This window comes from Thamnophis sirtalis, unplaced genomic scaffold (assembly GCF_051295495.1).
Source record: "Thamnophis sirtalis isolate CommonGarterSnake01/CBP01778 unplaced genomic scaffold, rThaSir2_p1.2 scaffold_10, whole genome shotgun sequence".
In the NCBI taxonomy this organism is placed as follows: domain Eukaryota; kingdom Metazoa; phylum Chordata; class Lepidosauria; order Squamata; family Natricidae; genus Thamnophis; species Thamnophis sirtalis.
Window position 1 is genome coordinate 39225555 of NW_028261390.1, and position 17035 is coordinate 39242589.

Genomic DNA, 17035 nt, shown 5'->3' on the forward strand with positions numbered 1-17035 from the left:
TTTTAGGCAATAGCAGTTGGAGGTTTAAGAGTACTTAGAGCACTCTGAAATGGCCATTAAGGATTTAGCACACTCCAGTCTTTAACAATCAATAAAATATGCTTGATGGGGTCCCTGGAAAAAAATGTGGTGGAGCAAGAAGGAAGAATACAACTTTAGAAGAATAAAAACTAAATATGCTTTTAAATTGACTCAGCTGAGGACTAGGACTAACACAAAAGCAACATCAGGAGGATGTCATATAATACCATTTTCTGCAACACATTTACCCAATGGTTTTGAGAATGAATCTCAAGACATGTAATCCTATGACTTTTTCCATATACAGAATTGATATTACATTAGGTACTCTCTGTATGTTTTCATATATTTTTTTAAAATGTTTTCTTTGTTGTTTTAATGTTTTATATTCTCTTGATTATGGCTATGTGCACCACCCAGAGTCACTATGTAAAATCAATGACTATACAAAAATGATAAATAAATATTTCAAGTCTAATGTACTTAAAATTTGTAATGGGTTATGTGGGCAATCACTTGTACACTGAACATATTAAAATCTACTGATAACTGCTAGTGCAGCCTGTACAGTTAGAAGACATAATGAAATTATCTCATCTGAAAAGCATATTGCTAAGCAAAACACTTGGGTGATTATTTTTGTTTGTGTTGTCCCTAAACACCACAATTTTCCAAACATTTTCAAGAAGGAACACTACTTAATTGACCAATGTAACCATAATCTGTTCACTATCATGTTTTGAAATTCACTCGAAAAGTATCTGCTTAGGTGATACTATACAAGAAAATATCTGGAAAATGTCAAATTGAAGTTTCCCAGAGGAAACTTCAGACAGCAGACCTTCAGATGAATCCAAATAGCCAGAACAAATGAAGAACAGACTAATTATCACACAATATTAGAGCAAGGATACAGAACAGACATTAGGTACTATTATCTGTTTCACTTAATTACTTCTGAGGGTTTTTTTTAGTAGGGGAGTAAAAACCCATGCTTGAACTATATATTCTAATCCTATTTTTCAGGATTTTAAATTTATAGGATCACTGGACATCAAACAAAAGTCATGTGATTTTTTCCATAGTTCTTCTGCCCACTGTGGCAGTATGATCAAGAAAGCTGCTGCAAGAATGTAATCTAAAACAGAATTCATTCTACAAGCCTTTTTAGGCACTGGGATATCTCCACAAAATGGAATAGTTTAAGTTGAACCTGCTACATACACTAAGTCATTCCCTACTTGTGTACAATAATTGACTATTATAATATGCAATATTACATTGTAATATTATAAAATTATCAATATTATAATACTTACAAATTATATATTAAAAAGCCAAATACCACTCACTCATCACGAAATCTCCAGAACTGTAAAGCCTACAAACTTGAAATTTGGCACATATGTTTCTCTTGGCTTCTAGATGTTTGCTAAGAAAGGATTTTTCAAAATGACCAACAGATCATTAGTATTTTTTATATAGTAATTAACACACTCTGGTGCTAAGGAGTTTTACTCCCCCTCCCCAACCTGAAAAGAACTCTGTGCCAACTGCCAGTTGCCTTATATTAACACACTCTGATGCTAAGGAGTTAGACATTCTACTCCCCCTTCCCACTGGAAAAGACTCTGTTCCAACTGCCAGTTCTCTCACATTCCATTACCTCAGTTCAAACTGGCAGATGTTCCACTCCTTCACTCAGGAGCGGCCTGGGGCATCTTACAGTACTAAATGTTGGTACCTCACACAACGTCTATGCCTTCCATCTATGGAACTGTTTCCGGACTCAAGGCGGTGGGAGCAATATTCCCATATGCATTTCAATCACCGACCACCACTGAGCCGATGAATTGAACTGGAGTGAACTGGAATATTACAACATATATTATATTATAATCAACTCAGGAATTACTATCAATAATAAAGAAAAAATATTGGCATGCACCAAGAACCTAAGGAAAATCTTCAGCAAAAATTAACTGATCAACAGGATACTTTTATTCTTTGTGCTGCATTTGAAACCATTGATTACCTCAATGGGCAGAATTATCCCATTTATTTAAAGTAAGAAATCATCACCTGCATGTCAGTTGTTCACAATGTAAGAATAGCAGCAGATTTAATAACTGCTTGATCAATTCAGTATCTAGTTGTATGAGAATAATGCTATGTTAAAAGAACTTGCTTACCAAGCCCTTTGGAATCCAGCAATGGTACTAATAATTAATTGTAATTGTAATTTAATAAATTTATGTGCCGCCCAATCCCATAGGACTCCGGGCGGCTTACAAAGTACAAGACTAAAAAGGTAAAAAGTTAAAAAATAGGGAAAGAGAAAACAGATTTAAAAGCAACACACCATACACTCAATCTAGGTGGGGCTGGACCTCGTTCATGAGGTCAACAGCCCCAGGCCTGCCGGAATAGCCAAGTTTTAGTGGCTTTTCGGAAGGCCGAGAGAGTGGGAAGGGTCCGGATCTCTGCGGGTAGATCGTTCCACAGGGCCGGAGCAGCTACAGAGAAGGCCCTCCCCCGAGGGGTCGTCAGCTGGCATTGTCAAGTTGACGGCACCCGGAGAAGGACCAACCTGTGAGATCTTATCGGCCGTTAGGAGGTATGTGGCAGGAGGCGGTCTCACAGATATCCGGGTCCTAGGCCATATAGGGCTTTAAAGGTGATACCCAGCACCTTGAAGCGCATTCGGAGACCAATAGGAAGCCAGTGCAGCTTGCGGAGGATAGGTGTAACATGGGTGTATCTAGGTACACCCGATATCGCTCGCGCGGCTGCATTCTGGACCAACTGTAGTCTCCGAACACTTTTCAGGGGCAGCCTCATGTAGAGCGCATTACAGTAATCAAGCCTTGAGGTGACGAGGGCATGAGTGACCATTTGAAGTGCCTGCCGGTCCAAGTAGGGCCGCAACTGGTGCACCAGGCGAACCTGGGCAAAACCCCCCCTGGTCACAGCCGACAGATGGTGTTCTAGTGTCAGCTGCGAGTCCAGGAGGACACCCAAGTTGCGGACCCTCTCTGAGGGGTGTAAAATTTCACCCCCCAGGCTAAGGGATGGAATATCTGGACTATCCTTGGGGGGCAACATCAATAGCCACTCGGTCTTGTCTGGATTGAGTGCAAGCTTGTTCGCTCCCATCCAGACCCTGATAGCCTCCAGGCACTGGCACATCATTTCCACCGCTTCGCTGAGTTGGCACGGGGCGGACAGATACAACTGGGTATCGTGCGCATATTGGTGGTATTTAATCCTGTACCGGCAAATGATCTCACCCAGTGGCTTCATGTAGATATTAAATAGGAGGGGGGACAGGACCGAGCCCTGTGGCACCCCATATTTAAGGGGCATAGGGGTCGACCTCTGTCCTCCAACCAACACCGACTGCAACCTGCCCGAGAGGTAAGAGGAGAACCACTGTAAAACGGTGCCTCCCACTCCCACCTCCTGCAGCCGTCGCAGAAGGATACTATAGTCGATGGTATCGAAGGCCGCTGAGAGGTCAAGAAGCACCAGGATAGAGGAATGTCCTCTATCCCTGGCTCGCCAGAGATCATTGGTCAGCACAACCAAAGCAGTTTCGGTGCAGTAACCAGGCCTGAAACCTGACTGAAAGGGATCTAGATAGTCTGCTTCATCCAAGGTCCGTCGGAGTTGAAAGGCCACCACCTTCTCAACAACCTTCCCTACTAAAGGGAGGTTAGAGACTGGACGGTAGTTTTTAAGGATAGCTGGGTCCAGAGAAGGCTTCTTAAGGATGGGTATTACCACCGCATCCTTCAGAGGCTGCGGGAAAGATCCCTCCTGTAGAGAGGTGTTAACAATCCTCTGGAGCCAGCCTCATGTTATCTCCCTGCTGGTCAAGACCAGCCAGGAGGGACACAGGTCCAGTAAGCAGGTGGAGGCACTCACCGCTCCCATGGCCTTGTCCACTTCCTCAGGAGTGACAAGCTGGAACTCGCTCCAAGAAATCTGATCAAGGCCCTCCCTCGGCATCTCCGCTGGTACTGTCCAAGTGGAGTCCAGGTCCGTCCGAATCTGAGTGTCCGATAGAAACTGAACAAATTCCTCAGCTCTTCCCTGTAAGGGTTCCCCCGCATCCCTCCCTTTCAGGAGGGAGTGGGTTATCCTAAACAGGGTGGCCGGGCGAGATTCTGTGGACACAATAAGAGCAGAAAAATGAGTACATTTTGCCGCCCGCATCGCCACTAAATAAGTCCTAATAAAGGCTCTTAGTTGTGTTCGGTCAGATTCGGAGTTACTAGCCCTCCAGCGTCACTCTAGACGTCTCTTTTGGTGCTTCATCTCCCAAAGTTCCTCGGTAAACCAAGAGGCTCTCCTGGATACACTGCCACGGAGAGGCCGCAAAGGCGCAATCCAGTCTAGTGCTTCAGCCGCCGCTATATTCCAAGCAGTGACCAAGGACTCTGTCGGATTGTGGGCAAGGGAGTCAGGTATCTCTCCAAGCTCCCTCTGAAATCCTGATGGGTCTATCAGGCACTGGGGCGGAACCATTTAATCGGTTCCACCTCCCTGCAGTGGGGGAGTAGTTTCTGAAAATCAAGCCTCAGTAGGAAGTGATCTGACCATGACAAGGGCGAGATCTCTATGCCCTTCAGTTCCAGATCATGTCTCCACTGTCCCAAGAGAAACATGAGGTCGAGCATGTGTCCCGCTGTATGAGTCGGACCCTGAATTACCTGGGTCAAGTCCATGGTTGTCATGGAAGCCATGAACTCCTGTGCCCCATATGAGCGTTTGCCGAGAGATGGCAGGTTGAAGTCCCCCAGTACTATCAATCTGGGGAATTCAACCGCCAGTCCGGCTACTGACTCTAGGAGCACAGGCAGGGCTGTTGTAATGCAGCTGGGAGGTAGGTACGTTAGAAACAAGCCCACTTGACCCCCTAGGTCCATCTTCACCAGAAGGGACTCAGACCCAACAGTCTCCGGAGCAGGGATCCCACGAGGGACTAATGACTCTCGGATGATAGCTGCCACTCCCTCACCCCTTCTTGGTGTCGTGGTTGGTGGAGCACCTGAAACCCTTCTGGGCATCTCATTTCTGAGAGGGGGACTCCTCCCTTGTGGCCCAGCCAGGTTTCAGTAATACATGCCAGGTCTGCCCCTCATCTAATATTAAGTCCCGGATGAGGGGAGCTTTATGAATCACAGACCTGGCATTTAGCAACGGCAACCTGAAACCAGGGCCCTGACATCTCTTGCCACCTGGTCCTTGAGTTGAGCTATCAGGGCCAGAACGAGGGATCGCTGTGACGTAGCGAACCCTCCTTCGCCGGTAATGGCTAGCCCTGTAGCTCCCGTTGTACCTGCCTCTCCCAAACGTAACAGAGATGCTCAGGCCTGTCCCCATCCCCGTGGACCCCTCCTCCCCTCCCACAGCCCCCGTTCTCCCCGGCAGGCCATTCATACCATGCACTCTGGGATGAGAGGCGGATCCGGGCCCCCATCCACTTCTGCTTCTGCACTCAGTGGAGAGGGCTCCAGGCCGCGTTCTCAATCCCCTCATATATACCAAACAGCCATTCTCCACATGCATACCACACTATAACATTAAAAACATATAGGTAAAATAAAACAGGGTATAAAAATTAAGTTAATTTAAAAAGTGGGATCATTCATCTACATTCATACAACAAACATTCCACATACAAAGAAGGTTCGGGCAGGTATTAATAATTGTGCAGGTGACTCTTAGAGTTTGAAATAGCTGAGAACCAGTGGTGGTATACAGGTGGTATACAGGAGAGTGTCTCGTCTTCCCCCCTCTCCTGTAGACCTGGAAAGATATAACAGAAGGGTCCAAAGTCCAGGGTGGCTGAGGCGGATCGAAGAAGAGGGGGGGTACATCAGTTGAAAAAATGTTAAGTCCCCACCCGTATTTCTGCCATCTTCCGTCGCTCCTTCCGCTGAACAAATGCACCAAGGAGCAAACTGTAGGTGTCACCGACATGTCAGAGGGCCTCCACACTTGCTGTAAGTGCCCCCACCCATCCAAAGTCCATGGCGCTGTAATAAGGTGAATTGAGTGGGCGCTATCCGAGATGGTACTCCAGGGGCAGTGGCGGGTGGCAATGGTCGAAGCAAATGCGAGTCCAGGAGCCGAGAGGCCGCGGTTGGAAGAGGTCAGGTGTTCAGAGGCCGAGGTAGGGGAAAGCCAGATGTTAGGCAGGAGAAGCAGGAGGAGGCCCCACAGCAGCGAGGGCAGGCAGAGGAAAAGTCGCACTAAAAGGAAGGTCGGATCAAGTAGAGAGCGGAGGAAAGAAGAGGCAGCGCTGACGAGAAGGCTGAGCCAAGTAGGGAAGGGGGGCGTCCAGAAGGGCTGCTGCAGCGCCAAGCAAAGCCAGCCGCCCAATTCGCCCAGCCCTGGCAGAAGCACAAATCGACCACCCCCTCTCCGGAGCGATGGCAGTCAAGTGAGGCCCCCAAAGGCTCACCAAGTCGAGCGGAAGGGGTCGAAAGGCATCACAACCGCCGAGAATCGCTGGAAAATGCCACCATCATCAGTGCGGCGCCGCCATCTTCATCGCCGAACAGCATAGGTAACACGAAAGCCGCTGAAGGTTGCGTGGTACGGGGCCGCCCGAAAGTGGCGACCCCCCCCCAGATGTCTGGTCTCCTCGGGTCCCCTGAATTGCAGTCATCCCCAGGGACCTTTTTCCGGATGGTTACAGAGTTAATTCTAGGAGTTTTCCAGTGCTTTTCTCCTGATTAATTCAGAGCGAAAAAGCCTGGCAGCCATTCTAATCTTGCACATGCTAAGATCATTACTGAAATACTTTTGCGGAAAGAGCCTGCTATATCTAGCTTGAGGAGGCATACATAATGTGCTATATGGGAGCTGGATTAGATCCCAGATGGACAGCTGGATTATATCATATAGGTATTTCTTGTATGTGTTTCCTTAAAAACTGTCATTATAAGGATAAATATTTCTTGTTTTGAAATTTAAATCTTTTTACTTACAGTACTATTTTTAATGTAGGATAAATATTTATGTGATCTCTAATTACACTATTTCATATAAATTAAATTATTCCACAGATATGTTTGAAAACAATATAAAACTAAGAGATATATTGAGCAAATTGTGACAAGGCATTCATTCTGCACTATGGACTTTCATTTAGTTAAAATGGGTTTCTGGTGATGATATTCTTCTTTATGATGTGCAAGGTAAAATGTTCTTCACACTGTACATTAGGTCCATTTTATATTATATATTATGTTGGGTATTTTTATAGTCTACATTTACTGAAAATTTGTGAAATCTAAGTTGCAAAAAGTATTAAATTCCAGCATTTGGAGAATGATGATTCTCCATATAAAAATGAATAAGCATTTTAACTTACATCCTAAAATGAAGATTAAATGGATATAAATGATGAAAACTCATCTGGAGGAATGAATGATTTGATGAAAAATAAGGTTCATATTAAATCTTTGAAATGCATATGAAGTTTCACCCAACTCCTTAGTTTGATATTTGTTTCTTATTGACAGGCAAATAAATGAAAGCCAGTGTAACAAAAAGTTAATCTTATAAAATCTAGAGGGTTGACCAGGATGGTTTCTTTCTCTTTTTCTCTCAGGAAGTATTTGGTTTTTGCTAAGATTAGTTTGGTATGAGAACTCCCAACTAATCAAAGAATGAAACTATTCATGATTGTTAGACACTTACCAGCTCTTTGGTCCATTGCTGTTATCTGCAAACTTGAGAAGATTTTAGCTGCCTGTTTGTTTGGCAACTGTTTTTTCAGAGAATAAGAGTAAGATAAGAAGGAATAAGAGACAAAACAGGGCAATTAAAAGCTGTAGCTGGCAAAAATAAACATATTCAAGATAACTTTCACAACAGAAAAATGTCATACTATGTGTGAAATGGTCATATCACTGATCTGGGAAATTGAGGTTTGGTTGCTTACATATACATTGAATCAATTTAAAATAAAGTAGTAACAAAATTAAGATTATATGACTAACTTTATCCATACTCTCTACTTCACCTTTCTACATATCTTCATATCTTCATAACTTTCAATCTGATATGCAAAAAATAAAGATTATAACCAAGAATTATCTCCATTTTGTTTAAATAGCAAATTGTATTAATATCAGTAAGAATATCAATAATTCTTACATTACAGTTAACACAAAACTAATATTACATGCTTATTGGATCCCATTAATTTATATAGAAAAGAAATTTCTATTCTTGGAAATACAGTGAGAATAATTCATTAAAATTTAATTTATAATATATAAACTAAGTTCAGAGGTTCTTATATTCTGGCATGAAATAATTATATACAGTCATCAACTTAAACCACAACTGAGCTTAGCAAATTTCTGTTGCAATGCGAGACAGTTAAGTGAGTTTTGCCTCACTTTATGACCTTTATTTCCACAGTTGTTAAGTACCATATTTTTCGCACTATAAGACTCACCGGACCATAAGACACACATTAGTTTTATGGGAGGAAAATAAGAAAAAAAATCTGCTTTGCCTCCCAACATCCATCCAGTATTCATCTGGCTAGCGTCCTGGCAGCAAACAGCAAACAGCCTGGTCAGCTTAAGCACATTATCACAGGCCCAGCCCATGGCTCGTCAGGGCTCTGCTTCATTGCACCCACCACCGGTCTGCTGAGCTAGGCTGCTGCTGCTGCCACCACCATTCACCATCACTGCCATTCACCACCAATCGTTGCTGCTGCCAATCAGCGGCAATTGGTAGCAGTGAACAGTAGAGGTGATCCCCAATGCCTAGAACAGCTGATCAGTGGTATTCCGGCAGGCTGATCCAACCACCAATCAGCCACTCATCAGCGAAGGCTCCAGTTTTTCCAGTGGTAGCAGTGACCAACCCCCCTTACCCCACCGCAATATTCGCTCTATAAGATGTATAGACATTTCCACCCACTTTTGGGATTGGGGGAGTGCATCTAATAGTGTGAAAAATACGGTAATTCACTGCAGTTGTTAAGTTAGTAACATGGTTGTTAAGTGAATCTTGCTTCCTCATTGTCTTTGCTTCTCAGAAAGGTGGATAGGGGGACCACTGACCCCGGGATACTGCAACCATCATAAATATGAGTCAATTGCCAAGCATCTGAATTTTGATCATGACCACAAGGATAGCTGTAAGTGTGAAGTCATAAGTCCCTTTTTTCAGGGATGTTGTAACTTTAAATTTTCACTAAGTGAACTGTTGTAAGTCGAGGATTACCCTGTATATTAATTTAATGTATTTAATTTAACTATCAGCTAATTCTGAAAAACATTGGGGCGCTATTAATTTGTTGTCAAGTTAAATATTTCTGAACATCCAAATTATTTTTAATTACCTGCTTAGTACATGTTTACCACATGGAAATTGGTAGTTCCACTTATCACTTGAAAATTAAAGTAGTTTCTCCACGTCCTTCTTTTCGCAAGGGATTAGTCTTTCTCTTATGGCTTCCCCAGCTGCCAGCTCAGACAATGAGGAAGAACCACACTTTGGAAGTGAGTGCAGAGGATTGCTAGGCGTATAGGGTTAAGTGGAGGCAGACAGAATGGAGGTTGGCAAGGCTACTCACCCTTCCTGATGAGTTGCACTGATGACTGTCTATTTAATTAGATGGACTTGGGAATTGTTGGAGACAACTGCCCTTCTCCTACTGTGTGCATGGTTCTCCTTCATGCTCTTGGTTTTCTTGACTCTGGATTATGTTGTGATCGATCATGGACCTTGGACTTGCTCATGGATTTGTACCTTTGCTTTGGATTCCTGGAATGCACTGTGGACTCTGTGGACTGCATTTGCCTTTGCTGTTGGACTTGGTAGCTTTGTACCCTGACGGAGCAGTTTGAAATTCCTAGGACTTTGCAAATGAATGTGAGTGGTTTCTTGGGGATTCACATTAGGGGCTTGGGCTTTCAATAAAACCTTTAAAACATTTGTGTGTGCCAAGGTGGCGCAGTGGTTAAATGCAGCACTGCAGGCTACTGCTAGATCAGCAGGTCAGCGGTTCAAATCTCACCGGCTCAGGGTTGACTCAGCCTTCCATCCTTCCGAGGTGGGTAAAATGAGGACCCAGATTGTTGGGGGCAATATGCTGACTCTCTGTAAACCGCTTAGAGAGGCCTGAAAGGCCTATGAAGCGGTATATAAGTCTACTGCTATTGCTATTGCTATTGCTATGTGTGTGGACTAAAACAGAACACTTTCAACACAGGGAAGATTAATTTAAAGCTCCAATTACTCAGTAAATTGAAGAACAGATGTTACCTATGAACTATCTTATGAAAAAGTTACTTACAGATGTAGATTAACTCTGGATGATTGTAATAAAATATGGTCATCCTTCACTGAAAGTTTTGTGCAAAACTTTCTGTGTGTGTCTGTGTGTGTGTTTGTACTGGTATAAGAGTCCTACATATGTAAAAATTATAGTAATAGTAGTAGTTACTTTGCCTGGTTTTTCTATATTTTCCTTTTCTCTTAAAATTTCACACATAAGCCATTATTATTTTTAAGAAAGTTCGCTTTTGAGCGTCCATTCATACAATAGTATCTATTAATCACTGTGCTAAGCCCTTAATTATTTATTTCTTGGCACAGACTTCAAGTATAAACATAGAAGGGGCTGATTTTTCAAAAGTTTGAAGCAGAAATTAGAGAATATTTCTAAGGCTTATAAGAATAAGTGATAAGAATATACTGCTATAAGAAAGCCCCGGAACAGGCTGAATAATTTATGATAGAGAAGATGGTGCGTATTAGTTTTTGGCAAACATCAGTTACAGAAGATGGCACAGCTTGCTAAATTTGATTGATTGAAAAAAGTTAATATGATTAATTATAGTTAATCCTGGGATGGGACACTACTTAGAAAGTCCACACGTATAGACTAGACAGTTTATCTAGAAAAAAATCCCACAGGAGGCTATTGCAAACCATCACCATAGTATTGTTCAGCAAATTCCTGGCTTGTCACCAGGAACTAACTTGAGAAAGATTTTACTGGAAATATTAGAATAGAAAGTAATGGAAAGTAATGGAGAAACATTAGGAGCATATGAAGTGTTTGAATCTGATTCAAAAGTAAATGCTGAAAATAAGAGAAAAGTGCTGATTTTGTTCAAATTTGCTCAAATTGTTTAGTTCCAATAGAGAATTAAAAATATATATTTACATTTGAACTTATATCACTAAAACATTATGATATCACTTTTCCTTTATAAGACCTTAGCACTATTCATAGGAATAAAATGTCACAGAGTCTATTAGGTAAGAAAACACACACACACACACACACACACACACACACAGACACTGAAGTTAATTATGTCACAATACCTTTATTGTTCTATTGAAAATGTCAGAAAAGAAGGTGCACACTTTTTAAATCTCCATAACTTTTCATTAGACTTGATGTTATTTGAGCAGCTTATCAAAATAAAATCATAAATCTCCTTCAGTATTTTATGCATTTTGGTCACTCCTGATAAGCTATTGCCAAGCTGGATTTTGCATGTTGACTTGGCAGGCATACCATGATAATGTTTTAGATTTTTTATGTGAATAAATATGGAATTAAAAGTAGCTCATAATTTTTCTTTCTATTCAAAGACATCAGGTCTCAAAATTAGCATACAGCAACTTTTTTTTGTCTCAGCCTGATTTCACAGGAATCAGAGTAGTTTTCATTTAGACAGATCATAACATAAAAGCTATTTTCATTAGTTTGCTTTTTATCATATATACAATATTTTTATCATATATACAAAAGTTTGTTAGTATACACATCTATTTCTATTTTGTCTCTGCTATGGTGTCAGTGCTATTATTTTAATTACAGAATATGCCTCTGAATTGTTAAACACGAATGACATGAGAGATTTTTTAAAATGTATAGCCTCACATTTTACAGTTATATTTTCATATGACATGGACCACATACAAATCTTGGGCCAAATGCAAATCTTCATTGTTCCCATTATTACATTAGGCACCTATTCAATTTCCAAAGCCAAAATAAATGTTACCAAGTAAATGTCATCATCAATTACAGTCATGTGTTGAGACATTTACCTGAAGAGCAAGGGTTCTAAAAACATATTTCAGTTGAACAAATTATCTTCATTCAGGCAAATGACAGTTACATCATCTAGTTATTTAAAAACCTAATTTTAGAATCATATAGTTTTGATATATTAGGAAATTTTTCTGATATATGTGCTTGATTTGTGTTTTGTCATAATGGATCCTTACTATACTAACTTTAGAGACTTTTTCTAATACATGAGAAAAGTGTATATTCTATGCATATTTACATATAAATAACTCCCAGCAGTCCTTTTCTAACATTGTAATAAGATTATTACACATCCGTTATGTGTCTGCATTGCTACAGATTCTACTGAAATATGGGGAATATGCTTCCACAGAGTTTTTATAATAAATGTTTGTATTATACAAGCGTCAGTATTAGATCCAGAGCCCTGCCTAATAATCCAGAGGTACTAAAGGATATTTTGATAAGCATTTTTCAGCAGCACTAATATTGTCCACTTAAATAGTAATATCTCTGTAATAGCATAGCTGTGTTATTCAAACCAGAAGTTAAATTCTTTTCTTCTTCATTCCTTCATAAAATCAATTTCTTTTTCTTAAGAAAGCATATATGTTATCACCACTTTTATAATGTTTAAAAACTTCAAAGTACTTGGAATTTCATGTACACCTTCTGAAAAATGAAAGCATCTTTACTTTTATTATTAATATTTTTAATTCAAAGGAATTAAAATGATTCAACAGATGAATTATTAAATGTTTCACAAAACCTAAAAGCAATTTCTTTTTGTTGTTTAGTGATCTTTGATATGAACCAAAAGAAACATTGTTGTTCAAAAATAAATATATTATAGAATTTCAATAGCAATGATAACAGACCAACTGAATTAAAGAGAAAAAACCTCTCAAATATCAGAAAACAATGAAGAAATACACTCTTTATTCTGGGGGCATTGACATCACACTAGTCGCATAACCACAAGTGTGTTGAAATTCCAAAATATCTCAAACTGCCTAATCATTCTGGCATTTTCAGAACAATTCTCTATCTATACTCCCATCAAAATTAGCCCAGATGTGTCAAAGAAGATCATTACATTGAAATCTCAAATGCTTTTGACAGCAAATCCAAAGGGGGATTTAGTTATAATAGCTGGGGACTTCAGTGTCCATGTGGCAGCAGATAGACCAGGAGGAGAAGAAATCCTTGGAAAATTTGACTGGGTTAACAAAATGAAAATAGTGTCAGAATTTATCATTTGCAGCAGCCAAAGCCTAGTAATAAGGTCTCTTCTACCACCCCCCAAAAGCATCAGATGGCAAGAATGTATTCATCCCAGATTACATTCTAATTACTTCTGATCATCCATAAAAAATGACCAAAGAATTCAAAATGCTGATTTTAACCCCATTCATGATTTAGTCTGTTCAAAAAGTCAATTTAAACTCCAATGTAAAATAAAGGACAATTTACATTACTAAAGAAGAACAGGTCCAAACTGATTGAACAAGCTGTAAAAAAATACAATGGTATCTCAGTACTCAACTGCTTTGAAACTTATTGAATCTGGTATGCAACATATATTGACAAGAAAATTTTGTCCCGGTTTTTGTTATTTGTTTGGTACTCAATATACAACCTAGAACTTATTGGTGTTGGTTGCCTTGTGACTTGCTAACCTTTCCAGCCAAAACAAAGTGTGACACTTTAGTCATTTGGTAGTTCTGTACAGCCCCTTGCAGTCTTATATTAGATTCTGTAGTCATTTTCTGTATTTTCATGTTTTTGTCATTAGTACAAGCAAAGTGAAGTTTTTATTTCACTTAATCTAAGTATCTATTATTATTTTTTGGTTTATTTCTCATGTAAAGTAATGGTATACAACCACATCTTTTTTTCATATTGCCATAAAAATGTGCATTGCATTTAGTTTGGGAACACATTAAATGTATTTACATTATTCCTTATAGGAAAAAAAATTGTTGGGTACTCATCATTTTTTGCACCCATCAGCCCTCCCAGAAAAAATAGCATTAATAAATAGATTCACCACTTTATGACTGCTTGATGTGATATGGAAAAAAAAGAAGTCTTTGAAGCTCTCCATGAATGTGCCAAAGGCTATACTCAACCATATGATCATGAAAACTAGTATGGATCTCATGTGCTTTTTTCCTGATAAACTAACAGAAATAAATCAAGTCTATTGACAAGGCATAAAGAGGCAACTGACCATGAAATTCACCATTAGTGAAAGGCAGAGCATAAGTCACAAGGGAAAATAAAGACCCTAACATTGGAAGAGACAGCACAGACATATAACTTTAGTATGCAGTTTACTACTTTTAGTCTAAATTAACCATCAATTATATTTACAAGGCTAATGGGAAGTTTATATGATGTTTAAATTAGTGAATTTAAAAAAGAAGGGAGTTTTTTTTCTTTTTACCAACAACTATATAATCACAAAGAGCTTCAGGGGCAGCAGCTGATTTACTACATGTCCAAGCACAAGAAAAGCAGGATTTGGATGCATAGCCCACAGTAAATGAAGTGAAAGTGACAGTAAAAATATGAAAATGATAAAATAACTGAAATGAATGGAATCAAAGCTGAGGCATTCAAAGTTGGTAAAGACCCTCTGAATTAATGTTACAATTCAGAAATGTTTACACTGCACTGAGATATCTTAATCCCAATTTGAAAAAATACAGAGCCACAAAAGCTACCATTAATTATTGGAAAGAATCATCCAAGTAAATTTTAAAAACAGTGACAACAGACAACCAAAGAACAGCAGTCCAGTTTCCGTACAAACTAAGGATAATTTTCATCATCAAAAAAGCCTCATACAACAATGACTTCAGAAAGGCAAAATTACAGCCATTATATTCACTGATCTTTCAGCGGCCATCAACTGTATATTCTGACCAATTTTGTGAGAAGCTTTGAAAATCAAAGACATTTTCCAAAGAAATGCCACAGTTGAGGAACCATTATAGTATTATGAAACCAGTGACGAAATTCTTTTTTTTTTTATTACCGGTTCTGCGGGCATGGCTTGGTGGGTGTGGTAGGGGAAGGAGAGTGCAAAATTCCCATTCCCACCCCACACTGGGGGTCAGCCAGAGGTGGTATTTGCCGGTTCTCCGAATTACTCAAAATTTCCGCTACCAGTTCTCCAGAACCTGTCAGAACTTGCTGAATTTCATCCATGGATGAAACCCACTGAATCTCAGTTTTCTGATGACAGGGGCATATTTGCAGCAGTAATACTAAGGCACTGATATCTTGTATGATATCAAAACCAGTGAAAATTCATAAGACCTAAGAATTCATATCAACCATCTAAAGATTCTGGCAAAGATTTTGATCACACTGCCATCCATCTCAGTGGAATCTATATAACCACATTAGGGTTATAATTAGGTTAATAAAGTGAAATATCCTAGGTCACTAATAAAAGTACAGAAAAAAGTGTCAATAGGAAACATAACCAGCCACAGCAATCTTTCAATAGTTAAACTAGTTTCCACAGAGGAAACAAAACATCTCAGTGAAAAATATTATGAAAACCTTCCAGGCACCAGTCCTGCCATATGGATATGGAACAGGGATATTATTAAAAGTATACCAAAATAAATATATTTTCCTAAAGTGGTAGATAAAGCATATCCTGGGCAGCTCCCTGTATGCTCAGCTCAAGAAAAATGCCACTAAACTGGATGCAATGGGATGCAACTTACAGTTGAGAATGAAACACAAAAGCAGAGTAAGGTGTGGCATCGCATTACCTACCTATGCAGACTAATGTGGGGAAAATGGATTGCATATTAAACATTCAGTGAACAACACCAAAGAAAGCAAATTGAAGATTATCTGAACAACACAGAACTCTGATTAAACAATACAAAACATTCTGTCCTTAATCAGAAAACATAGAAAACTATTCTAAGATATGTTTGTGTTACATAATCCCTGTAGCAACGTGGAAGAGATGAAACAATGAGACTGCTTATTTCCACTTTTATTTCTTAGTTAAGTCATAGTTGCTGATTTTTCTGTCTTCTAATATTTGTGCTTTTTCCTATACATTTACTCTATTTTTAGTGGAATGTATCCTAATGCCAACTAAGATCTACTCTGAATGTCTGTAGTCTCTCTTCCTGCAGGCTTTGAGTTCAAAATTACACATAGCTCTTACTAGACACACTCACATTATATTACCTCTTTCTTTTGTGCGTTCACTTCAGCTGCTATCACTTAGAATGATCTGCTTCAAGCTGTACTTCCTTTTCCAAAAAGTTGATGTGCTTCACCTGAACAATTTTATCAGTGCAGGAACTGGAAGTGCCTCCAGATCCATTTTTTTTAGATCACTGACATACATGGGCAAAAGACCATCAAAGGGTTTGCTTTGACCGGATGCAGTTATAATGAGCTTACCATAGGTACAATGTACCTGCTTTGCAAAACTTCAATCAAAGAGAAGCACTCCTTTGAGGTTTGGCACAATTCAATATCAAGTCAGGATTTCCCCACCTCATGCATTGTTATTTTTTTTCCTCTCGATCTTCTGCCTTTGTTTTGTCAGATTAAGGGTTCTAAAAATCATAAAACTTTCACAAATAGTTAGATTGTCTTAATACTTCATAGTAATAAAGCTTTTTAGGTTAGTTTTACACTAATATATAGACTGTTTTATGCTTGCAATTATCCTCTGGTTTTTTTTTTTTGCGTTCTATATACAATACACAACCATGCCTTCCAAAAGTGTTACTAAGTGTTTCATAATCCTCAGGGAACACAACCTTTGAGCCTCAATCCAATAAACTATCTGGAGAAGTGTTATTAATGAGATAGTGGTATGATATCACATTCTTCTTTTGGGTGCAGAGATGTGTGCAATATCTTTTG

The 17035-nt window shown here is 39.5% G+C and overlaps 1 protein-coding gene and 1 long non-coding RNA gene across 3 annotated transcripts in view; both read right to left on the reverse strand.

Moving 5' to 3' along the window:
* LOC148043863 (uncharacterized) overlaps positions 1-9737 on the reverse strand; it is a 21110-nt gene extending 11373 nt beyond the window's left edge. The window contains exons 1-2 of the long non-coding RNA XR_015697821.1: positions 9638-9737; positions 7738-7804 (exon numbers count right to left, since the gene is read on the reverse strand). This is a non-coding gene — a long non-coding RNA (uncharacterized LOC148043863). The remainder of the gene's footprint in view (positions 1-7737; positions 7805-9637) is intronic.
* The window catches only part of SPRY1 (sprouty RTK signaling antagonist 1), a 503195-nt gene that overhangs the window by 46095 nt on the left and 440065 nt on the right, over positions 1-17035 (reverse strand). The window lies entirely within an intron of this gene.